The 27,276-nt window shown below is 37.1% G+C and overlaps 1 protein-coding gene and 1 long non-coding RNA gene across 2 annotated transcripts in view; one reads left to right on the forward strand and one right to left on the reverse strand.

Annotated features, from left to right (window-relative positions):
• The window catches only part of LRP1B (LDL receptor related protein 1B), a 1,336,604-nt gene that overhangs the window by 1,021,155 nt on the left and 288,173 nt on the right, over positions 1 to 27,276 (reverse strand). The gene's annotated exons all lie outside the window — the stretch shown is intronic.
• LOC122458081 lies at positions 21,278 to 26,543 on the forward strand. Its single transcript, XR_006277916.1, has 3 exons — positions 21,278 to 21,377; positions 21,647 to 21,649; positions 26,532 to 26,543. It is a non-coding gene; the product is annotated as an uncharacterized LOC122458081 (long non-coding RNA).

Raw genomic sequence — 27,276 nt, forward strand, 5'->3', positions numbered from 1 at the left:
GTGTTAAAATGTGAATCTTAATTTGCTATCACCAGAACATTTCGGGTTATCCATCCCTGCTCACTTGTTCATATAGGAAACAAACTGTAAGAGGGAATCTCTGTTCACCTAACACAAAGTTCTTGTCAAGCTTTTCTCTGTTATTTTGCATCTGTGCAAAATATTGCTGGAACTGTTGTATGTTTAGTTATGTATTCCATCCACATTTAGATTTATCTGTCTCTTTGACAATGTTCAATGTCAGAAGTGAACATGTATGTGTGGATATAGCATTAAAAAGTCCTATGGAGAGCATTATACCATTGGGAAAGACAACACTTCAAATTCATTGTCACAGCAGTCTTTCCATAAGGATAAATAATATTTAGCGATCTATGGCACCAATTCAGAAACTTACGTGAGTGCTTTACTTTAAGCATATGCTTAAGTCTATCCCTATTCAACACAGAGCTCAGACCCTGATTCAGCAAAGTGATTAAGAATGTTTTTAACTTTATGTATGTACTATTAGCCAATATCATGTGAACCAGAATGATTTGTATTTATGCTAAGTTGTTAACTTCTAACTGTATTCCTAGAATGCCTTGTATTCATGCTAAGTATTATTGTGGAAAGTTACTTGTAGTTAAACTAGTATAATCTCTGCTCTTTGTATGTGAAGAATCTGTCAGAAACAATGTGTGTGCTGTTGACGCTTGCCAACTATTAACATTGTTCTAGAGACGGCTGGTACAATCAGCTAGGGATGGTTGATACAGATGTCTTGTATCCTGAAAAATGTCATAAACAAGAGGAATATAAATATGAGCAGAACTGAGCTCACAATTTGGGACACACTGAAATGTACCTGCTGCAAAACTGTTTTACAGATGCGTAGTTTGTAAACCTCTTTGCTTGTGCTGATTTATCTATGTTTAATAACTCAGCTCCATCAGTTTATCTGACATCTTGTTAATCAATAATTTGCACTGAACCACTACCAGATCAAAAATTTCAAATATGCTTACATGCTTTGTGAAACCAGGGCTTAGATCAGCATCAGCTTGACTCAAAAGCAAGGAAATGGCCGATGAAATACTCAAGATCATTTTCCTATCTGCGAACTATCTTCCTTCTATTCAGTGTCAAAACTGCTTCCTTATGAATGAATAGCTTTGCTAAATTTGAACAAATTAAAATAAACTATAAAGACAAAGAAATGTACAGGAAAACAGCTGAATGTCCTCCACTGGCACCTCTGATAAATTCTGTAATGTTTTTTTTTATTAATGTAGTGCACTCTACTGCATCTCCTTCCGCTGAATAAGGTCAAACGACAGTGCAAGAGCAGCAGTATGACCCATTGCTGATGCTGCAGAAATTAAAGTGAGTAGCTCATCTGCAACTTAAATTTCCTACAGGGGTTGTCTGTGTGTGTGCGTATACATGTGCCTGCCCAAAGACTGAGTACAAGCTGAATACAAGGGGAAATTGTTGGTCAACCACCTCAGATGTTGCAGTTGGAAGAATAAAGACCATTCTGATCTATGTAAGAGCTACCAAAAACTGTAACAGGAAGCTTTTTGTGAAAGAGAAATAGAGAGCAATAGATGCAAGATCCAGCTAATGGTTCTGAATGGCACCATCCAAATCATGGAATGATGGACGTGACCTGGAACTGTATGAAACTTAACTACTTTGAATTTTGGGGTTCTTTACTCAAACTAACTAGGGTATCAAGAATTCCATGCACAGAAAATAGAGATTAGATTGAGCAGAAATTCAGGTAAATTCAGATATGATGTTTTGATTCAGACCAGTTCTTACTGAGCTGATATTTTAATGTTTTGGTTTAATTTTTAGAGAATAAACATTGAAAATATTCATAATTAAGTTGTATGGTGATTTTATCTCATTCCATTCACCTATGAATTCTATTTATTTTCTTTTAAAATGGAAAAAAATTCTAATCTACATTATGGAATAATAATAGGCTGTAAAATGTATTTTACTAAAATAAAGCCATCTTAAACCACAGAAGCACCAAAAAGCATTGTTAGGCAGATAACCTCAGATCCTAAATACAGGTCTATAAATAGAAAACCCATGCAAATTAAGCATCTTCTTATCCAGATACCATTTGAATGCAGTACTCTGAAGGCTTGTTTCCCAGAGGCAATTGTCACCTACAGATTCTCTGATAATAACACCAAATCAGCCATAGATAGTGGGTATGAATCAGAAGCAAGAGCATGGTTACAGCATTTTGATCTTATGCTAAGTATCCATGTAAAGGCCATAGGGATGAATAATAACTATCCTCTTGTAAAATTATTGTTGGTATAAATGCCACAATGAGGTGGGGATTAATCTTTCCCTTTCATTTCTGGTCCAGGGTATAGTTAGGATGGAAGGATCCATAAAAGAGTTAAGAATACCATGATAATTTAGGTTTCAGAGTAGCAGCCGTGTTAGTCTGTATCCGCAAAAAGAAAAGGAGGACTTGTGGTACCTTAGAGACTAACAAATTTATTTATGCATAAGCTTTTATGAGCTACAGCTCACTTCATCGGATGCATTCAGTGGAAAATACAGTAATTTTATTTTTAAAATTATTTTAATTTTTAATTATTTTTAAATAATGAAAAATTATTTTAAAAATATTTAAAAATTATTTAGGGCTAAGTGGTGACTTTATCACATTCCTTTAGCAAGGGTATTGTTTAGCTGCACTGCACTTCCAGGAACAGACTGAAAAACAGATTATGACCCAGAGTCAGTCTGGTCCCTGGTTCTCCCCTTTCTTGATGGGTCAAGGCAGGGAAGAATTTACACCAAACCGATAATGAGAACACACCCTTTCCCTTGTTCCTTTAGTGGCGCAGAACTGCAGGAAGAGCAGCAGAAGATTCACAATCTGGCCCTAACCACTGTAACTGCAATAAATTTACGGGAGATGAGAGCAGAGGAAGGGAAAGGATGACTGGCAGATATACCAATTTATCTGATGTCCCTCCAATGGGGCAGATATCATAATGCCACCCTCCAACAATGAATAAATAGGATAGAAAATGGCTAAGATACTGGTGGGGATGGAGGTGGACATAGAGAGAGAAAAGAAAAGAAGAGCAGTAATAGGATGGCAAGAGAAGATTTGATTACCCTTGTCTTTGAGCTGTCAGCTACTAACTTATGAGGACAAAAACCAGATCCCTGAAGTAAAATAGCTAAGCTAAAATGCATCTATAAAATATCTTCTAAGAAATTTGTTTTTAAAGAGCCTAAAATAAAAGGTTCCATTCTTGTACCAGCTCCTTACCTCAAAGCTAATTCAACTTTATTTCATGGCAAATAAAAGCTATCCGAATCGCGTAATAAAATGTTATGGCTGCTGGGACAATTAATTAGAGATTGAGGAGAGTGCAAATTTCATCTCAGACAGTGGCGTCACTATGAAAGAAAAGCTGTTAAAATATTGTGAGTGAACATACCTAACGGAATGAATCAGAAAATAAGAAGTAATGAAAAAGTATTAATTTACCAGAATTAGGAATGGGCACTTGTTAAAATAATATTCCTGGAAGTATCTCTTTAATACTGACATAAACACTAGTCCACTGCACTATAATGGTGCTAAGACATTACTTCTGCAGATTACATTGTGGAGATAGTGAATCAGCTTTTCAGATGACATATCTCCTAAGAAGAGTATATGTGATTGTGAGAAACATGTACTTGTGATTGAGAAACATGGTGCCGCCTTCATGGGCCAATTAAATTGCAGGGATCAAATAATCGTCTCTACTTATGGACAATAGATACCTATGTTTTGTGAAAAACAACAGGGAGTCCTTGTGGCACCTTAGAGACTAACACATTTATTTGGGCATAAGCTTTTGTGGGCTATAACCCACTTCATCAGATGCATGGAGTGAAAAATACAGTAAGCAGGTATAAATATACAGCACATGGGAGTTGCCTTACCAAGTGGGGGGTCAGTGCTAATGAGGCCCGATCGCTTAGGGTGGATGTGGCCCATTCCCAACAGTTGACAAAAAGGGGTGAATATCAACAGAGGGAGATAGCTCAGTGTTGGCTGGAGGGGTGTCTCCCATAGCTATTATATGCACAGAGGGTTTTGCTCTGACCTCAGATGCCAGGGAGATTTTTATTTAAGATAGCAGGAAGACCAGTGCAAATGGTCTCTCACATTTACCATGCCCTGTCTACTCTCATATCCTGGAAGTGTTGCCATATAAATAGATGTGTGCAGAACGTTGAAGGACAAGAAAATAAAACAGAAAAAATAGGAACAGTACTGGACAGACAAGTTCCCCATATTTACCCTGACAGACATGCAAGCTCCACCACTGAAGTGATAGGCAAAAATGGAACCAATAAACTGTGTAATCTATGTGTAGATCACACTCTGAAGTCTAAATGTGCCTCCTCTGCTCCTTCTTTCCATCAATCATTCCCCCACTCACTACCAAATCCCAAATATTAAGAAATATTAAGTTTACAGTCGCAGTATAACTATAGTGTAATTACAGTCTCTGTATAATAGCGTTTGATCCTGCAACCCCTTATGTAAGTGAGTAATCCCACTATGTGAGTGTTTTCTTTAAAGTGTAAACTATATTAAATGTGATCCTTTGGAGTTGCATATTATTAATCCAGACCCATATTAGGAGTTCCTAAAATTTGAACTATTAAATTAAACATTGCTTTAAGCAATTGTACGCTGAGGATTAAACTCCTCCCTGGTATAACTGCACTAGTTTCAGTGAAAAGAAAAGGAGTACTTGTGGCACCTTAGAGACTAACAAATTTATTTGAGCATAAGCTTTCATGAGCTACAGCTCACTTCATCAGAGCTGTAGCTCATGAAAGCTTATGCTCAAATAAATTTGTTAGTCTCTAAGGTGCCACAAGTACTCCTTTTCTTTTGCGAATACAGACTAACACGGCTGCTACTCTGAAACCAGTTTCAGTGAAGTCACACTGAGGGTGAATTGGGTCTGGAAGCTATAAAACAGGAATTTGTTGTTGTTGTTGTTGCATAAGTGCTATTTAACATACAACCATCCCCTGAAATGTGTTTTATTTTCTGATTTTATACAAGCACATATACACAATAAAAAAATTATATAATAAAATATTGAAACTGGTTGGGAGACACAGTGAAAGTAGTTGGAGAATAAAGGGGAATTAATAAAGGGGAATTAAATCAAATGAACTCTTTTTTCTTTAAAAATATCAATATTAAAGTTTTCCTCTAGAGAAATCACATTTATGATAATCATTTCACAATATCATTATTCATATTTTGGTGCTTCCAAATACCTCAGTCATTATCAGCAAGGACTCCACTGAGCCAGCTGTTATATAAAATGTAAAAGGTTCTCTTCCAAATAAATTACAGTCTAATTTGCATGACAGTTTTCATTCAGAAACACCCAAAGATTACTATTAACTTCACCAGATTTACTAACTATAACCCCAAACCAAAGCTCTATGCAAGCAAAACTCTTCAGCCATTATAACTCTGTTGAAGAATCAGGACCTGTGGTCTCACTGATAAGAATCACATAAGAAATAAAATAACTCTGAAGTCTTATTCCAGTACTGTATTGCTTTGCATCCAATTGAAGCAGGAATTTCACAGAAAAAAAAATTGTAATATGAGTTAAAAAATTCCAAGACTTTGCAAAAACAGGTACTCTAGCCCGATAAGACAAACAAACATAATGTTGATACCAAAGAAAATAAAGCAGGTTATGAGAACAATTGTTTTAAAATCCATTCTCCTTGAGAAAATCAGATCACACAAATTTCACATTTTGTACAATTTTACTAGCAGCCATTCTTCTAAATATCTTCCTTTTGTTCCTTAGGTAGAGATACTCAACAGAACACCTCTCAACTAATGACACTGTTGTGTTGATTTCAAATCTGAATTGGTTATTTTAAATCTTCCCTCCAACAACTAGGAAAATATAAACGTCTCAAAATCAGAGCTTTCCTGGAGGATACTGCAAAGGGCCATAAACTTCCTGAAATTCCTGTACTATCAGCAATATCAACAGCAAATCCACCAGTGATATATTAAAGCATACAATCCTAAATAAAGAGTGATAATAATAATTAGTACTTATAAAGGGGTTTACAAGTGCAAGCACTGTATAGACATCACCTATTTATTTAGGAGCAGATTGCAAACCTCTTACTCAAACTGGTGAGCAGCTATTCTCATGTCTAGTTGAACTGAAGTCAATGGGACTACTTGTTTATGCAACTGTTCACCAGTCTGAGTAAACACCCCTTTGAAGCAGATATTATTACATTTTACATTGCATTAAAAATCCACCTGACTTGAGAAATTCATGATAAATTTAATAGACTATGAATAAGAATAGTATTGTCTAACTGAGGTACCTCAAAGAGCCAGGGAAAAAATCTGAGGCCACGTCTAGTGGTCTAGAGATCACCCGGATTGGCGGGTAGTGATCGATCTATCGGGGATCGATTTATCGCATCTAGTGTAGACACGATAAATCGATCCCCAATCAGTCTCCTGTCAACTATGGAACTCCACCAGGGCGAGAGGTGGAAGCGGAGCCAACGGAGGAGTGGCGGCCGTCAATCCCGCGCCACGAGGACTCAAAGTAAGTGATTCTAATTTGATCTAAGATACATCGACTTCAGCTACGTTATTCTCGTAGCTGAAGTTGCGTATCTTAGATCGATCTCCCCCTCCCAGTGTAGACCAGGCCTTAGAGTAACCATGTAGCAACCTGTTCTGTATATCTACTATAACTATGACTAGTGTTACAGTAGATTAGTGCTGTTAGAGTAAAAACCATTAAAAATATGAACATTTTTCAATCATTACTACAGTTACTCATTATTATAAATATGGGGAAAACTGACAATTTCAGATAGCATTATATGTAGTAACAGAGGGCAACTGCTATATTAAATGCAACCACCAAAGTCTCAATTTTCTCAGACAGTATGTCAACCAATATATATTCTCTTTATAATTTAAAAAAATGCAATTCAGCATGATGTTGTTGATTTCAACAACAACAAACAATCATAAATATGCCAGTGCTAATTTATTATCTGCTCACTAGGATCAGCATTTTCAATTTTAATATGTCCTTAATAGACTTAAAAATAAATATATTTATTTAAAATATATCAATGTAAATAGATACAATTATGAAGCACTCCATTCCTAAGGTCTGGTCAAGATAGTTGCTACTCAACTGCAACAAGTACGTGTCACACTGTCTGGAGCTGCTCACGACTGTGAGTGCCTACCTCAGGGCAGATTGTCAGAAAACAAGACTATAATAAGATTTCACCAAGCCAGTAACAAATGTGAACACCTGGATCAGTAAATCAATCTCACCATTAAGTCACGGAAAAACACCTTAGACTCTCCAGTCTATCTTGCCACCCAGACAAACTGGACTTTGTGATAAAATGGGATTTATACCAAAAATCACATCACATTTCAGTTGCTTCCAGTTCCAAGAAACCAATCATTTACCCCAGATTGATTGCTACTCTACATCTTACACCAAAGACAAAAACTAACTAAAAATTTATTAGTTAAGAAAAGGAAATGAGAGTTTTTGATAGGTTAAAGCAGGTAAAACATATGCACAGGTGAGTCACAGTTTGTAATTCCAAATGGCAGAGATGTAATAAACTGCCAGTTTCCCAAAAGTCTTTTCAGGGTACCCAGATTATATTTGGGAATCTCTGCTCTGCATCTGGTACACTTCCCTGTAAGAGTCCAAACAGCCAAGAGATGAAGGACTTTTCTTTGAATCTATACTTATAGCTTCTTCTCACATAAAACAAAATGACAGTGTCACTACCCACATAAGCTTTTCCTTTGATGTCTGAGGCTGAGGAATGCATTTTGAGTCTTTGACCTCTGATCATCACATACTTGCTTTGAAATTAGCACTTTTCTGTTAAAGTACTTCATTTGCATTCCACAAGGCTTCTTTCTCCTTTGATGGGTTATTTAGTCACAAGAGCATACTGTTTGCCTATTACATTATAATGACATATAGATAAATAAAAACAATGCAAGTAACATCCCACTAGTTTTCATGAAGTTTAAACACCAAAAACACTCTTATATATTTAATAATCACTTTTGAGCTATACTAATACACAAGTGAATTGGCCTGGGACTATGGCATGAGCTGACACCTGAGCTGTCAAGGTCAGACTGGGAAACTGGAACAAATTCCAGTAAATAAGAGAAGGCTGGCTCTTCCCAAGTCTCTGTTTTGATACCATAGTTTGTTAGGCAAGAGTTATGACTGACCAACTCAGAGCAAACCGTGACATAATATGGATAAACCTAGTAACACACATCAGTTCCTCTCGGCCTTATTAACATGATGACAAGGAGCACTGTGGCTCAGAGATGAAAGATAACTATGCATGACACCATGACATTTACTTATAGAGCTTTATGAAAAATGTGATCCTGGCTGGAATTTTTCCCTCCTACATGCATAGTTTTCCCCTAGGTATACATCCTTCTATATTTATAAACAAATGTGGGAAGGAAACACGATTTATGGCATACTGGCTCTAAATTGACCCATTTATGACTTCATTAAATGCAGGCTAAATTTGATATCCCAAGTAATATTTCCATGGCTCTTTCTAAGTTAGGTTTTTATTCCATTTAAACAACAAACAAACAAAAACAGATTTCCTAAAGGCTACTGATTTATCTTTCATTAAAATTAAAATAAAATAAGGTAGCACAAAAGGGATGTTTTATTCCGCAATGTACTCTATTACTTCTTAAAAACTGCATGTATTTCATGATCTCAGCAATCCTAATGAGAAAGTTAGAAATCCTCCCATTTGCTGAATAAACAAAATCTAGGGAATGCAAAATAAAATCCGTCATATACATCATACTCCTGACTTACTTGATGAAAAGTTTCTACTTTCCTCTTAAATTGTATTCATGCTGGGCTAGATTCACCCAGATTTTGTGACCTTTGGAGATTACCCTGGTGGTAGAAAATCACACAGAAAGACAAAAAGAAAAGGAGTACTTGTGGCACCTGGGAGACTAACACATTTATTGAGCATAAGTTTTCATAGCTCACGAAAACTTATGCTCAAATAAATGTGTTAGTCTCCCAGGTGCCACAAGTACTCCTTTCTTTTTGCGGGGTACAGACTAACACGGCTGCTACTCTGAAACCTGACAGAGAGAACAGTTCCTTTTGCACTAGGGGGCTGTAAAGAATGTATCAGCCAAAAAAATGGATGAAACTGATTGGGAGGTTGATGTGGTCAAGGAACTGAAGTATGTGCAGAATAATTAAGGCATAAATGAAAAGTACACAGAAAACAATGGGGAAATAAAGCAATACATCATGTTGTACAGGGTCTCTCCTATAATAATCCCCTCTCTTCAATAATTAAACCTCATTATTTTGTACTGAAATTTAACATAGAAATTTAACATATTGCTTACTGCAGAATACCTCAATTCAGGAACTGCTCTGATTAGTAAAATAAAAATTAACACTGAACTTTTGAGTGCGTATTCATTAAATCTAAAGTGGCTTCATTAGCATACCTCTTTCTTGTGCATGGAATTGTTAATCTTCTATTAAACAGCATTCAGATACTATGGTGATAGACTCCTTAAATTAAAGGTATTAATAGACAGAACATTGCAGTAATCAGCAAAAACTTCTTAATTAAAGGGCAACATGGCTCTATGAGAAAAACTGAATATAAAGAAATGATCATATTAAGTTTTTCTAATAGCAGAATGATTTCTTCACACTATTTGTTATTTTTGCACTGTATAACACTAGATTATTGAAATGTCTTTGACATTTTACCTAACCCCAGTAATTCACACTCCACAGAATACTGGGGTATTTATTTATTCTGTCAGCTCTTTTCTCCATTGTTTTATTTTTTTTTCCTTTTTATCCAATCTGTTTTGAATTATGGGGCTATATTTCACAGATTTCTGGTGATTACATAAACCATTCAGGATCTGCTCTTGTGGTTTATGATGTCACCAGGACGGTTGATTGAAGTATGGCCTGTAATTCACACTTGCCTGTTATTTATGCTATATAAACTACATTTATTCTCTTATATACACAATAACATTATAATAGGAGACCCAACACTATTATGTTATCAGCTAAACATTTTGAATTACTGGACACTCTTATGTGATAAATTACTAAATGTTAATAAAATTATAAGAAAATTATGTAATATCATAGTGCATCTATTGTGCATAATACCATGTAGATCAATCAATAAGCTATCCCTAGAAAATTTCTATTACTAATATTTGAAAGTGTAGCATATTAGTTGTGAAAAAGCTGTGTCCTTGCCTCCGTGGGTCCTGCAATTCATGGCGGATTTCGCTAGCCTCAGAGCCTCACTGTGACCCTCCACATAACCCTTCTTTCTCTAGAGACAAGGGTCACAGTCTACTGAGCCATTTTCATCATAAGCCAGCGAGGGAGGTGAGGAGAAGTTATCCTTCCTTGCACAGTATTTGTTGTCTCCCAGTCTCAGTGATTAAACAGGGGGCAAAGGTGGGGTGGGGGCAGGGTGGGGAGCCCCGGCCCACCCTCTACTCCAGGCTCCAGCCCAGGGACCCTAACAGTATCAGCTATGGTAGCTGACCTTTTAGACACATGACATGTACAATTCCCTGGGCTACTTCCCACACAGTACCCTCACTTCCTCAAGCTCCACTTCACCCTCACCTCAGGGCCTCCTTCCTTGTGCCTGATGTGGTGTGTACTACTCAGCCTCTCCAACAGCGCAACTTCTTCCCACAGCTCCTGACATGCACATGCACCTGACTGGCTGGGAGGCTTTTAATTAGTTTCAGCCAGCCCCTGATTGGCTTCAGGTGTTCCAATCAACATAGCATTCTCTATGCCTGCTAGAAAGTTCTTAATTGGCCCCAGGTGTCTTAATTGACCTGGAGCAGCTTCCATTTCACTTAACCTGGTACCAGGGATTTGTTTAGCCTGGAGCTAATATATCTATCTCCCACTACTTTTCTATAGCCATCTGGCCTTGCCCCGTCACATAGTATATAGTAAAATATGCAGGTTTAGAAAATATTTCAACTGCAGAAATTATTCCAGAATTTGCTGCCATGGAAGATGAAACTGGAATTAGATATACAGCTCTCTCTTCACATTTAGAGCAAAAGACAATATATATCTGCTCTGCAGATGTCATCTAAGATCCTGATTCGGTTGGTTCAATTATTTGTTGCAGTTTTTTTAATAAGATTCCACCTTGATCAAACCAACTCAATATGGTGGTGGCTAGTGTGATCTTGGGACTACCTCAGATGTACACAAAGGTCTCAGACTCCCTTCAGCCACAGCTTGGTGTTTGGCCATGTTTCTGGATGTCTTTCAGGGCTCTATGAAGGCCCTGTTTGGCAAGAGGGGACTAGGCAATTCCTCCTATTTAAGAGACAGTTGAACAGAAGTCAGATTCTATTTTTTCCCCCTTATCCCAGCAAGATTCTTAGCTGTTCATCCATGCCCTGGAGCAAAGGGAGTGAATATTTTAGTCAGTTAACTTTATCAAGTTCTTGTGCATTTCTTGTATGTTATTAATCTATTGTGTTTTTCTTTCTGTTTCAGGACGCTGATTTTGTAGTCAGGTAACTCAGTATATCATTTATTAAGTCTGTAACTGAGTTTTGGGCAAGATAGTTCTTGAAGGAGAAATGTATAAGCCAATTGTCAGTTAAAATCAAAGAACTTAATGGGACAATATGGGCTATAACCCTGGGCATGATTTGCTCCATTATGTTTATTTTTGGGAGCCAGAAAAATGTAATTAACATATAGAATTTTGAAATCATAGAAAACATTCTCAATCCCCCTTCTGCTGCTACCCACATACAGCTCATTGAGAGATTGTGGTTTCACATTTATTGCCCTATGAACAACTAGTGAAACTGTAGTATCAGAGTTTATTTAATTTTTTGCTCCTCAAGCTCTGAAGGCAGTGTAGCTGTTAGATAACATATCTGGTCCTAAATTCTGAAACCAATTCCAAATAAAAAACCTCTGTCCTATTCTCCAGGTCAATGGCATTTGAATGATACTATCCACATCACAACAGATAAAGAAATGGCAGAGGCTTTCACTGGAATTCATTCAGTCAGCCTTGGGAAATTATAACACAGATAGCAGCTTACTTTCCTTGGTTTAATACAATTCCAGAATGAAAGTGAAACCTGGCTTTATGCAGTGTCTCTTTGGTACAGAGTGGTTTATATATTGGTTATTTAATATACACAACATCTGGCTTGCTGTGAACCATTCAGTCAGTGAGGGTAGAGGAAAGAGAAGGTTGAAGGAGAAGTGAGGGCAAGGAGTCACAACAAAGTTCAGCCATTTTTCCTTACATAATAATTTGATCCACTGAAAGTCTTGAGCCTTTCTCGGCTACTGGAATTTGGAAAGAAACGTGTGCAATGACCTGATGATCTGTGACTGGCCTGCTTTGGGTTGCTGGGATTATGGAACCAAGCATACACATTCTCTTTTTTCTGTATAATGGGGGAAAGTAATGTAACACAATGCAGCATTTCTCAAGTGGCTACTGGAAAGTGCGGCTAAGTGTTCGAGTGCATGCTCCCTTTCAGACCTAACTTCCCCTTCAGACCTATTTCTCTTTGAGGGAAGTTAATAGCTTGCTGCAAGCTTAGCTAGAGGTGTGTTTATGTCTATCAGAACCAGGAGATTTGAGGGAAAATGCTTAGTAATAAACCTAAGACATATGAGAAGTTAAAAAGATTTCACAATAATTTTGTTACCTGCAAGGGAAAAATTGGGAACTTTGGAGATCTAGCAAGGACAGGGATGGATTTTCCCATCACCATCCCTAAGTAACAGACTTGTTCTTCAGGTCTATTGTCCTGCTGATACACATGTTCAAATTTCAATTACAATAGTTATGATTATTGTTATTTTTATTATTTTGTTTACTTCATATGCTAGATGCTTCCCACATATAAGAAAACCCAGAGTCCATGTCCCAAACAGTTCCAACACAGATGCATTTATCCAGGGGAGAATACACCACTAAACATCTGATAACTGAACCTGAAGTCTTTAAACCATGATTTGAGGACTTCAATAGCTCAGACATAGGTGAGAGGTTTATTGCAGGAGTGGGTGGGTGAGATTCTGTGGCCTGCATTGTGCAGGAGGTCAGACTAGATGATCATAATGATCCCTTCTGACCTTAATATCTATGAATCTGTTATGTTTCAGAATTTTCACACAATTCTGGCCCTTCAGTTGATCCTGTGAGAGGAAATAGCACAAGAAAAGAGACACTAGAAGACTGCAATATGTCCATGTGTATAATTCATGTCAGCTACTCTGTGACACAACAGACTAAATTCAGCCCTCGGATAAGCCGATGAACTTCCCTTAAAGTTATTTGGTATAACACCCATGAAAACCATGGCAAGGTAAGTGGCAACCTTAGGAGAGATAAAAGTAGGTGGAGACAGGCAGTAACCAACCAGGGAAATAGCTGAAGAAAGAAAGAAAGAAAGAAAGAAAGAAAGAAAGAAAGAAAGAAAGAAAGAAAGAAAGAAAGAAAGAAAGAAAAGTGGAGACTGAAAACAGATATAGATGGAGAGGGAATGACCTTCCCCTTCCTTTTCCCCCCTCCCCACATAACTTAGCGGTCTGGATAACATACTCACCCCACCTATCTCATACCATCCTTCTCTCTTTCCCAATCCCCTTTCATACTATTGCCCACTTATTTATTTTTAAAAAATCAATTAAATAATAATGGAACTAACCAATGATGCCAGTCATCACCATGACCACTTGCTTGTATGTGCATCCCTCCCCTCCACATCCTTAATCTTTTTTGTTTGTTTTAGACTGTAAATTCTTCGGGGACAGAGCTGTTTCTTTCTACACATTTCAGAAGTGCCTTGTAGGTTTTGAGTGGTTTAATTTTAAATGAACACAAAACAGTGGAAGAAGTGGTATGGATGCCAAACTACATACCTATCTGTGACTGAGCTCTGTTTGTAAAACACTGTATCAAACTGATAGAACATGGGACTCTGTACACGTGTTTATGTGATACTGGGCAGGTACAAATTAATAAACAAGGGACATCTTTACTATTTGCCCCGCTGGATGCTGTGGAAATTTGTAATGTCTGTCTGTTTTTTCTTAGCTCCAAAATCTATTTAAATATCAAAACAAAACAGAATATACACCACTGAATACACATTTAAAAGAGAAAGTAGTACTATATAGCATGCTGTAGGATGTCTTTTTAATTATACCTGTGTATATATATACACAAACACACACAAACACACACAACAGGTATGTAGAAAATCTGCAAAACATCTCTCATTCTGCATCCCTGACCTAATTTCAGCACTTTAGTTAAGCTGCGAGAAGGAGAACATTTTTGGTAGATGGTTAACAGTTGCACTTTGGTTCATCTGTAATAATAATGTTTTTTGTTTTTTTTTCCCAATATTTTGTATATCTTTAGTAAGCCTTCTTAGTTGGAACAGCTTTTCATCAGCCTCTACATAACGAGGCTGTATGTCAAAATACAATCACTGTAAATGCTCAGGATACCTCTCAAATATACACATCTTTTTAAAATGGTAAGTACAAATGAGTATCACATGCCGGAGGAGTTTAAGATTGGAAAATTTCTTATGTAACTTGAATGATTCAATAACCCAATTTATTGCACATCACAGAGATGAGGAACTGCTTATCTCTTTGTAACACATATTTCTGGGAAAGATAAGAGATTTGATTTTATACCATTGGTGGGCCTTGTGTATTCACTCACTTATTTATTCACATATAGTAATTATTTTAATAAAAACTTATGAGATATTCATAAATGGTGAAATTTACACAGGCACAAAAGGCCAGTGAAAGATCATCCAAATCTTCATACCCACAGTGGAACTTCATGGGTAAAGTAACCAGTCCAAAGACTCTCTGCATATCCTGTGCTCTGCTGAGAGGATGAAGGAGGCTCTGCACAGGGAAATAGGTAAGGGGAGTTATGGACAAACCAAAGGAAGGCCCATAGGACCAATGCTTACACAGGCCGTCTCCACACTACAGACTTATGCCAGCAAAGGGGTGTGAAGAGGTGTGATCTTTGATCAACAGAACTGTGCCAGCAGAACTCTATAGTGTAGGCACAGATACTCCAACAAAACTACACTTTAAGCTTTATATTTATTTTGTCTGTGGGGGCGTGGTTTTACTACACCAGTACAAAGTACAGCTGAAAATGGTTGCTTGACTGGTCACAAAAAACATTTTAATTGTTTGTGTAGACAGGACATATCGTTTTCAGCACCATTACACAAAGCATTCTTGAAGACTTGCTCCCACAAATGCCACATGAGGAAACTTACCAATCAATCAATAAAACAAAACAAAATTAATTTCAGCTGAACCATGAGAGCATCAATGGTAGATCTTGTGTTAACAAAGCACATGAAGCTTGACATATCATGTCAGCTACATCTACTGAAAGCAGGTTTAATGTAAACAGGTCTGGTTGCAGGAGCCTTGTTTATCCCAGACTGAGTCAGTGTTAGCCCCAGCAGAGATTTTTTGTTGGGGGCTATATTCCATAGTGTGAATGATGCTCAGTTCTCAAGAATAACTTCTTTAAGGCTATTAAAAATAGTGTGCTCCCATCTACACTAACTCTTGTACTGTTTTCAGCATTGATTCAATGGGACCATTTTCCAAGTTCATTTGGGGGGCAACTTTCTAGTTCTGAGTCTAGTAATATCAATCAATCAATCAATCAATCAATCAATAAAAGTGCTCTTTGGAAAATTTCTTTATACTTGCAGCATCATCATGAGAGGAAAATAGAGATATTCAACTGATATATGCCAAAGAGTCATGTCAGATTTCCAATAGGCTGTGGTTAATTGACATGTCTTTTCATTTTTTTCCCTAGAGTGAGGAACTATTATATTGTTATGAGCTGGGTGAAACCTTGTTATGGGTTGAGTTAAAACCTCATTCAAACTGCTCTGAGAATGCAGCCTTTATTTAAGATAGTTGTCAGAGAAGTTTACGAAGTCACACTTAAAACAAGGCCTAATAGAGTCTGCCCAGAAACTAGCACAATGTGTGTGGGAACTGCCTCTGGGTATGGTGTCCATGTGGGTGTGGTTGTATGAGAGAACACACAAACTAAGAGACTGAAAGGAGTACTTGAAAGCATGGTGGCTGACCCTGGAAGAAACTTGGGAAGAGGTGTTTGGACAGGGGCACAGGCTGAAAAGAGTGTTTTTGGTGCTTTGAGAAAAAGAAGCTGTTCCATGAAGTTTTATTCCTTCTGAGTTCAGAGACATGGGATTTTGCACATTTTTTTTGTAAACAAACAAGACTGCATGAAAAAAATACCTGACTATCACCAATTTCTACTCCCAAGTGGAACATCTACAGGAACCCAAACTTTGGCTAGTCACTCAGGTTGAAAAGGGGCAACCATATTTATTTTTGTTATAATCTAATGAGTGTATCATCCTCTACATTTTGCAGAGTGATTGAAAAGTTATAAAGTTGGACTCTTAGTTTCTAGGAGACAGTCCACTTTTATGGACTATATTCTCTCCTGGCATCTGTTTACAATCCCTCATTCTGAGGGCCAATTTGCATTGGCCATGACATGAAAACATACATTTTTTCTATTAGCAAATGGTCTCAGTGGAGAATTTGTGCCGTGTAGAATAGCTCCTCCCCATCTCGCTATACCTCTTTATTCCTTTTGCATGCCCTTGGACTAGGGATATGAGGCCAGTGGGTGTCAGAACCAAGTTTATACCAGCTGACAGCTCTCCCATACTAGAGAAATTCTTATCTGGTCAAAGAACATATTGTTTTTTAAAAAATCTATTAAAGATTATTTTTTTAAAATTAATATTTTTTAAACTTATCTGGTCAAATACTTTCAGAGACATGTCCTTTCCATTTGCTACAGCTTATCATATGCTGATATCACAACACTCATAATGGGGTAGCCTAAGAGACTGGAAATAGATCCTGTATGGAAAAGTTCTACAGAATGTAATAGATTGAATAGAGTTTGAGACAGTTTTTAGACTATGAAACTATGCATTAACCTTTCTTTTCTTTTTTAACTGTTCCTGATATAATTAAAAAGTGTGTCTGGTATGTAGGACCTGCAACTGAAAACGTGGAGCTAAAGTGTTAGCCACATGTGGCTATGATGTTTCGAACCACAAAAGAAGAAGCCCGTATCAGAGCAAGGAATATTGTTTTATCAGCATCACTGCCACAGTATAAAGGGTGAAAAAACAAACATTAAACATATTTGGTCATACTCCAGACAGTTCACCAGTGGCAACAAAGATGTGACAGTGAGATGTGGTAATTGAAGGCACATTTTCTGAGGCAAGGGAAAGCAGTATTATTATGGAATGTCTCCTGTTTGTGGGCAGCATTGGAGGGATGGTTTAGAGACCACAGAGGTTGTGACTCAGTGGGAGGAGCATCCTGAAACCATGGGGCACATTTTTCTGATATACCATGGGATAACAGTATGAAAAAGTGGGAGACCGACTGGTTTAGACTATTCATGTGAATGTCTCACTCAATGGAATAAGCCAGTAGGTGCTTCACTAAAAGGAAAATATTCACTTTACTTAAGAGCAGCAAAATGAACAAGGTTCAAAACTCTCAGCCAGTTTAGCCTATGTGTAGTACTGATACCCATGAATAGTGTGTAGTCACCAATGATAAAATCTGTAATTCAAACATAATATGGATATCACCACACTAATCTATTTTAAACCGGGCAATAAAAGTTCATGGTGTAGATGTATCCCCTCCTCCATATAAGTATAAAACCCAATTGAAATGTAAATTTTATTTAACATTTCTGAGTGCCACAATAAATAATAAAAATGATAGTCCTGTTTAAAGTCATTCAGAATTGATGCATGCAGAACTGATACCAGGCTGACTTCTTAGAAAATATGAATAAAATTGCTTTTCAACAACGCAGGCAGAATGTACAACAGGAAAAAGAACCAAACAATGCTAATGCTTTTAGTTTATGGTTACATATTTTTCTGCTGGTCTGTTGTACAACTGATTAATACTTTCATACTAGTTTTTTTTTCCTCAATGAAGTCCTCAGAATATTGCCTTAAAGGTAAAAGTTTGAGATCCAGCTGTTCCTACAATCATCTTCATCTTTCAAACATTTAGAACATAAATTAAGTTAAAATCACTATCTTCAATTTTACTATGCTTGTGGAAACATGCTGTTTCTTGGTAATGCAATTAATTAAGTCCCTTTGAATTTTATTTAGACCATGCTATGGTACAAGTGCCCCATATGTTCTAGTTAATTATATTTTTATAAGGGGAAATATGCTAAGTCAAGAGAAAAAAAGCTGCATGTGGAAGAGTAAAAACCAAAGGGCACCCCAACTGGAAAATAAATAAAGACAGACTCTTAATTCCTTAAAACTTTACTTGGGTGTATTTCACATGTTTCCCTTCCAAGGTTTCCATTTTCTTGGAAGAGGATAAGAAGAACCCTTCAGGACTCAATTTTGAACTTTGTTTGCAGAGACAGAATAGGTAGCAGTAAATAATGCGTTAGGCAGACCAATCAGTTTATACTACATGTGTTTTTGAACTGTGTTAGGTTTTTCCTTCTCCAGATAAAACACGACCAGCTAACACAGCTTAAGACACATAAGCCTACACCTTGAAAGGGCTCTTTCATTGTATTTAACTCAAATGAGTTAACATGATAAAAAAAAATAAATGTGCCCTTTCTCCCTATCAGACAGGATTTTTATATAGAACTGGTCAGAAATGTTCCAACAGAATATTTTTCCATTGGAAAATGATACAGTTGGGGCTCTCAGGGTATGCCTACACTGGAATAAGAGACCTGTGGCATGGCTGTGACTGGCCTGGGTCAGCTGACTCAGGCCCGTAGTGCTCAGGCAATGGAGCTAAAAATTACTGTGTTTGAGTTTGGGCTGGAGCCCAGGTTCTCAGACCCTCCCCACTCATGGAATCCCAGAGCTTAAGCTCCAGCCTGAGCCTGAATGTCTATTCAGCAATTTTACAGTCTTACAGCCTGAGCCCTGTGAGCTTGAGTCTGCTGACCCAGGCCAGCTGAAGGTGTTTAATTACTGCATAGACCTACCCTCAGCATCTAGTCTCCCAGCTCAAGAGAAGGGGCCCTGGAAAACATGGGGCTCTAGGGTCTCTCCTGCAGAGCTTGGGCTCTGGCCATTCCGAGACCGAATTTCATTTAGAAATTTTTGAAACAAATATTTCTATTTCAAAATGTTTGCTTCAGAATTTCCCTTCCACACAAAATTTATAAATTCCAAATTTTTGTTCTAAAAAGGAACAATTTTTCCCCAAAATTTCAGAATGCAGATGCTGACTTTTGACCTGCTCTATTTATAAGGCTTTGTGTCTTTGTATGTATCTAGCTGATGACTGGCCTTCTATATCCATGCTTCTGGTAAACACAGCCAGTGTTTAACTCATACCTCTGCCTGTAAATTGATCTAATCATAGCCATACCATTAATAGATATTCACCAGTGTGAATGCAATCTATAATGTCTCAAAAAGAAAAGGAGTACTTGTGGCACCTTAGAGACTAACAAATTTATTTGAGTATAAGCTTTCGTGAGCTACAGCTCACTTCATCGGATGCATCCGATGCAACCAGGATAGCAATCAGGATAAATCATAGACAAACATTTGTAACACTGACTTAACATATCTTACTTGAAAAATTAACTCATATTATCTTGGATATGTGCACTTTTACTGAAAAACTGGTTGAGGGAAATCACAAACAATCAATTTATTATTTATTATATATTAATTATTATTATTTATTATTTGTAAGCACAACAAACCTGCTAGCCACTTGCTTGGGGACACACAAAGATTAATGCTCTATGGCAATGTATTAAGCGTCTAGATGGATGGATAACAACTGCTATGGCAGTACGTCTAGGGCAGTGTTTCCCAGACTTGGGACGCCGCTTGTTCAGGGAAAGCCCCTGGCAGGCCCAGCCGGTTTGTTTATCTGCCACATCCGCAGGTTCAGCCATTCGCGGCTCTCACTGGCTGTGGTTCGCCGCTGCAGGCCAATGGGGGAAAATCAACGTGAGTAATTTTTGTTCTAATCATGGAGCCCATGCTTAGTATTCAGAGAGTACCCCTAACAGACACAGAGGAAGTGGGGGGTGTATATCTTATAAGTTGCCCAATTTGCCATGCTGATTTGCAAATGAGCTGATTGAATATTCCCTATGAACACGGAGCATGCCAAGGAGAGATTCTGCATGCTGGAGTGGCACCATCTCGAGTTACGTGGCTGTCTTTCTCCAGCCCTGCCATTGAGGGCCTCTTGAGGTCACATCTCTGTCTTTGTACTTATCATAGAACCATAGAAATGTTGGGCTGGAAGGGATTTGAAGGGATTTGAGAAGTCACCAAGTCCATACCACTACACTGAGGCAGAACCAAGTAAACCTAGACCATCCCTGACAGGTTTTTGTCCAACCTCTTAAAAACCTTCTGTGAAGGGGACTCCACAACCTCCACTGGAAGCCTGTTTCAGAGCTTCACTACTCTTATAGTTAGAAAGTTTTTCTTAATATCTTACCAAGATCTCCCTTGCTGCAGATTATGCCCATTACTTCTTGTCCTGCCTTCAGTGGACAAGGAGGCAGTTGATCTTCATTCACTTTACAGCATCCCTTCACATATTTGAAGACTCATGAGGTCTCCCCTCAATCTTCTTTTCTAAAAACTAAACATGTCCAGTTTTTTTTAACCTTTCCTCATAGATTAGGTTTTTAAACCTTTCCTTATTTTTGTTGCTCTCCTCTGGATCCTCTCCAATTTCTCCACATCTTTTTAAAAAGTCTGGTGCCCAAAACTGGACACAATACTTCATCTGGGGCCTCACCAGTGCCCAGTAGAGTAGAACAATTACCTCCTGTGTCTTACATACAACACTGTTAATACATCCCACAATATTTACCGTTTTTGCAACTGCACCTTGTTGGCTCATATTTAATTTCTGATTCTCTATAACCCTCTGATCCTTTTTAGCAGTATTACTGCCTAGCCACGTATTCCCTTTTTGTGCATTTGCATTTGATTTTTCCTTCCTAAGTGTAGTACTGTATTTTGCACTTGTCTTTATTGAATTTCATCGTGTTGATTTCAGAGCAATTTTCTAACTTGTCAAGGTCATTTGGTTTTCTAATTCTGTCCTCCAAAGTGCTTGCAACCCACTCCCAACTTTGTGTCATCCGTAAATTTTATAAGAACATCTTTCATTGCATTATCTAAGTCATTAGTGAAAATATTGAAAAATACTAGATGCAGGGCTGATCTGTGTGAGACCCAGCTAGATACACTCTCCCAGTTTGACAACAAACCATTGATAACTATTCTTGTAGTACAGTTGTGCACCCAGCATAAAGTAATTTCCTATAGACATTATTTCCCTAGTTTGCTTATGAGAATGTCATATGGGACTGTGTCATAAGCCTTAATAAATCAAGATATCATGAACCCATTATCCACTAGGCCACTAACCCTTAGCTTTGGCATGAGGTCTTCTTGACAAATCCAAGCTAGCTATTCCTAATAATCCTGTTATCCTCTAGGTACTTAGAAATTGGTGAAAGAATAATTTGTTCCAGATTCTTTCCAGGTATCAAAGTTAGCCTGACTGTTCTATAATTTGCCTGGACACCTTTAGGGTCCCCTTTTAATGATAGATACTATTACTGCCCTTCTCCAGGCCTCTGGTACATCACCCAACATCCATGACTTCTCAAAGATAAGTGATAAAGGTTCCAAGATTGCTTCAGCTAGTTCCTTAAGGACCCTAGGATGAATTTCATCAGACTTTGCTGACTCGAATAGATGGAACATATTCTTTATTCTGCTCTTTCACTAGTTTGGTTTGTGTTCCTTCCCTCTTGTTGTTAGTATTAATTGGGTTGAGTGACTGGTCACCATTAACTTTTTTAGTGAAGACTTAAGCAAAATGGGCATTAAACTTCAGCCTACTTGATGCCATCAGTTATTAGTTCTCCTTCCCTGCTAAGTAGCAGATTTACACTTTCCTTTATCTTTCTATTGCTCCTAATGTACTAAAAGAATTGAGCCATATTGTCTTCTTACTATTCTTCCTATCTTTCCTTCGTACTGGAATACTTTGCAGTTGTTTCTTTAATATTGTCTCCCAAACTCCTTTTTTTCCCTTAGATATTCTTCCCACAGGATCTTATCTCTGTCTGCTTTTTTTAAAGTCCATTGTCTTTATTTTCTTGTTCTCACTTCTTTTTTTCCCCTTACAATTGTGAAACATATCACTTCATGATCAATTCCACCCAAATTGCCTTTCACCTTCACATTCACTACCAATTCCTCCCTGTTGGTGAGAATCAAGTCTAAAATGGGTGTCTTCTTGATACTTCCTCCACTTTCTCAAACACAAAGTTGCCAGCAATACCTCCCAAAAACATATTGGAAAACTTGTATTTTACCATATTACTTTACCAGCAGATGCCTGAGTACTTAAATTCCCCCCTTTCTTTCCAGTTTTGTGTTTTGCATATTTTTGTTATTTATTCTAGAGATGCTCATCCACCTTCCCTTCTTCTACCATGATGTCACCCCTATTTTTCACCTCCTTCTATCTTTACTCAAAGACTTTACTTGTTTGTAAAGCACCTAGCTCACTTTTGGTTCCATAAGAAATAACTACATACAAGGTGTGTCAACATACAGAGATTACTCTAAACCTGTATACTGTACAGTATTAGGCTGCTTATTTTTATTAGTGTACGTAACAAAGGGACACAAACTACTTGTGAAATGGGTACCATGTTTTCTGTGGTAAAATGAGAGTGTTATCTGTTTTGTTGCTTGCTTAATGGTAAAAACAATGACTATTAAATACATGGTTTTTTACTAGTCTGCATTTAGGTATTAACCAGAAGATAATGGCAGATAATTAATTTTAACAAAATTAAAAATTTTCACACATATAACTTTAAGCCAAAAGATTATTTGCATTTTTTCCAAAAGGAAGACAGAATTATGGAAAAATGCCAGCACTTTTCTGATTGCCAGCTTATTCCTGGAGTTTTACAGGGATTTTATTTTTAATTTTGCAGTCCTTTTATTCAGTTCCCACACTACAGCAATGTCTTGAGTTTTGAAACGAAGCCCAACATCATCAAAATCAACGTGAGTAATATTTGTTCTAATCATGGAGCCCATGCTTAGTATTCAGAGAGTACCCCTAACAGACACAGAGGAAGTGGGGGGTGTATGTCTTATAAGTTGCCCAACTTGCCATGCTGATTTGCAAATGAGCTGGCTGTGAATATAATTGATTGCTTTAGCTTGGTTTCTGCCTTAATCTTATTTATGTGCCTTTCTATAAAATTCTTCCATTACAATATGTACATCAGAATAAAGACCATCTTTCTTATTCTATTTTCTTGTACATTTGCCATTCATCATGAAGACATAACCTTGCCATCAATTTTTACACAGCACCTCCCCATTTATATCAATGGGAGTCTGCATGAGGATCAATGGACATGTCTATCAACTGAAAATAAATAATGAGGATATGTACTGGGGCGTTAAGTATGTGCAGAGGGAGGGGAATCCTTCCTTCCTTCCTTCCTTCCTAAAGGACATGAAGCAGTTGCAGAGCTACCTTACAAAAAGGCATAGTAGCAGATCGACAGGCCCACCTGACTGCTTTTATTTATTTTGCTTAAATACAAACTTTTGCAGAATTTCAGATATTCTTTTTTGTTGCAATTTATTTCTTATACTCTGTTTTTTGCTTGGCTCATTAATCTGAATTTTAAACATTAACTACAGCTAATGTGTTTCACTATATCTTTAATTTTTAACTATGTACATACAGATTGAAAAATGTGTTTTATTGTTCTGCTATATATTTATCCCAATCAACCTATTTTCTTTCTCTTTTTACTCATGGATATTCAATGTTCTACACCAGCTCAGTTTAGTTTGGATTGCTATCTGCCTACTATTGCTAGATATGAAAGAGAATATGTAAAATACAGTACAAAACAACAGAAAATTAGGGACTTCGTTGTAGCCAATATAAGTCTGAGACTTCCAAGTCCAGAGTCTATATATATTTTACCAAAAGGAGAATGTATTAAAACTTTGCATTATCAGGATATGGCAAATTACCATGGGACCACTAGCTCTATGCTGTACCCTTGTGGCTAAGAAAATGGACTGGGACTTAAAATGTCTGAGTTCAGTTACTGGTACACTTCCTACGTAACCTTGGGCAAGTCACCTCATCTCTTTGCACATCAGTTCTTCATCTGAAAATGGGAAGGACTATTATGAAACTAATATGAGGTGTTTAGATATGACAGTGATGAACACCTTAAAATCTTCTAAATAATTTGAGATCATATTAAACTTATTTAATCAAGGGCACCAACTTGGGTTAAATTCTCTTGTCTTTTTGCATCCTTGACTCCAACTTAATATCATTGTTTTCTCTGTGTGATCAAGTAAATGAATATGATTTAGTGACATTCCAAAACTGTACAAAACTGTAAAAAAGACAGGAATAGAATCCAGTACTCAACATCTTAAAGAAGACCATCCTTCCACTGGTCTTTTACTGAAGTTCAAACTCAGTAAAATGTGTCATTCTGACAGAAACCCATTGGGAGCAGTTCACAGTTAAATTGAACTCCTTTTGTTACAACACTAAATTGTCATATTACTAGCACAAAACAACTCAAATACATTTACATTTAAATTGTAACAGAATGAGGTATGTCACAACAAGAGAACAGAATAAAAATGAATCCTAATTTAAACTGTCTCTTATAACAGTCTCCATTTAGTCAACAAGTGATCAGGTCTTCATAAAAACAAAATACCCAATAAAATAATTTTGATGCCAAACTTGCCAAAAGGTCACTGCTGCCAATTCTAACCCATAACAGCTTTTCAACCTCAGCAAGACCTTCTTAATGGCAATTCAGAATCAGGTATGTCTTCAGAACAATCTACACTGGAAAGCTTGTGATTATGTGTCATTATTGCTATTCAAGAGCACACAACATATGGGGTTGTTTTCCCTCTTATTGCTTTCTAGACTATTCATGGTGTTTCTATTGTTTTAATAAGCTCAGTCCTTCTCTCCAAATTTACCATTTTTAATTTTAAAATGGTCCTTAATTCCTTATCTTTTATTTCATGAAATACTTGTTGATGCTCTTCTGTTGCATTCTCTCTGTTCCTTTTCTACTGCCTTCTCCTCTATGGGTTCTCTTTGTCTCTGTCCAGTTTCTTCTTTCAATTACTTGCAACTATCTTGAATACTTCTTGGCTGCCTTGCTCTTGTCACTGTTTAGGGATCAGTGTCAAGTGAAGCACAAATGATTCGCTCCCAGAACTCATGAGGATAAAGGAAACCAATTCCTTATCTAGTCAACTGCAACATAGTGGAATAAGTCGGCAACTAGCAACTCAGTGGTTGTGCTCTCCCTGGACTGATCAATGGAGTGTGGAATGAGTGCTTGGCAATCTCAAATGCAGCATTTACTAAAGCTAGCCTCCTGCTAAAACTGCTGATTCAAGGGGTTGGGTTTTCATCTCACATTTACTGCCAGAAACTGCTTTGCATACATTTTCCTCTGGGACTTCCCTGAATTCTTTAATTACCTATTTGGGATTAGTGAGACTGTACATATAGTTCCTGCTCCAGCAAAAGCACCAGCACATGCTCAAATTTAAGAATTAGAGCAGTCCCACTGAAGGACCAAGGCCTGAGTCTATGTGCCTGATCCAAAGCCAAATAAATTCAATGAGAAGATTCCCTATATAGCCAAGTATAGCATATATATATATATATATATATAGTTTTCCTTTTAACTTATTATGTTTATATGAAATATAAAAACCCTCACACAATCAGAAATATATAAATAGGCACATACATTTTAAAATGAGAGCACAAGCTTTTAAAAGATGCTATCGTTAGTATTGGTATTTTGTGTGGTTACATAGAAAGAATAGTCTTTAAAACTGCATCTTATGTCTATCTGTCTGCATAAGTACCAAGTTTGATGAAGAGCATATCATTGACCTGCGTGTTTTATTCATTTGGGACTTTATTTAAATTCCAACTTAAAAAGAAGAAATGCCTTAAAACTGAAGTATGTATATTGTTGTATTGCAAGTGTCAAAATGAAAAGAACAATTACTTGTAATATGGGAATTGCATTACAGTTGTTTTGAACAGCACACAATTGAAGCTCAATAAATAATTAATAAGCATGGTATCATAGGAGAAGAGACAGAAAAGACTGTCCAGTCCAGTCCTGCCATTACAGTAATGTTCCCAAAATGGCATATTTACAATTGTTTTCTCTTGTTAAGTTTTAAAATTTCTAAGCAATGGATTTTCCACCAGTTCCTGTGAAGACTAACCCATAGCCTAAGAACTTCCCCTGATATTCAGCCTAACATTTTTCTCAACAATGAGAAAATCAATGACAACAATTACAATTAATTAATAGTAAGATCAACATTAGTACTGCAGTGGAAAATACATGATCATCCAAAGTCATTAGATAGTTGTAAACCTACAGCACTGACTCACGGTCATCAGTTTCTAAAACGGGTCTACTACCCAGGAATTAAAGCATTTGCTCTAACATCTCAGTCACTGGAGGGAATTTATACACACACATAGGAGGTCCAACACTCTATCCAATTGAGTGCATATGGGTATACACCATACAAATCTGTGTGTCTTGAAAGATGTATGTGGAAAAAAAAATGAGCTGTACACTTGCTTGTCAGAAAAAAACAAACAAATACAATACAGCTCTATGAAAATATACTATAGGAAAGATACAGGGAACATCCTTTTGTTCCAAAGTGATATATACCTCTCCTACTATGCATGAAATAAACATGCATGAATCATGGTGAATCTGGGATGCTTTGATGGTCTTCCAAGCAGAATAACAGAAAAAAATCAGATGAATGCCTTGCTAGATATATTACCTTCCAAAGGTCTTTCTCTATGCAAGTCCTTCCTCGAAACATACTTT

The sequence above is a fragment of the Dermochelys coriacea genome, chromosome 11, assembly GCF_009764565.3.
Source record: "Dermochelys coriacea isolate rDerCor1 chromosome 11, rDerCor1.pri.v4, whole genome shotgun sequence".
NCBI lineage: Eukaryota > Metazoa > Chordata > Testudines > Dermochelyidae > Dermochelys > Dermochelys coriacea.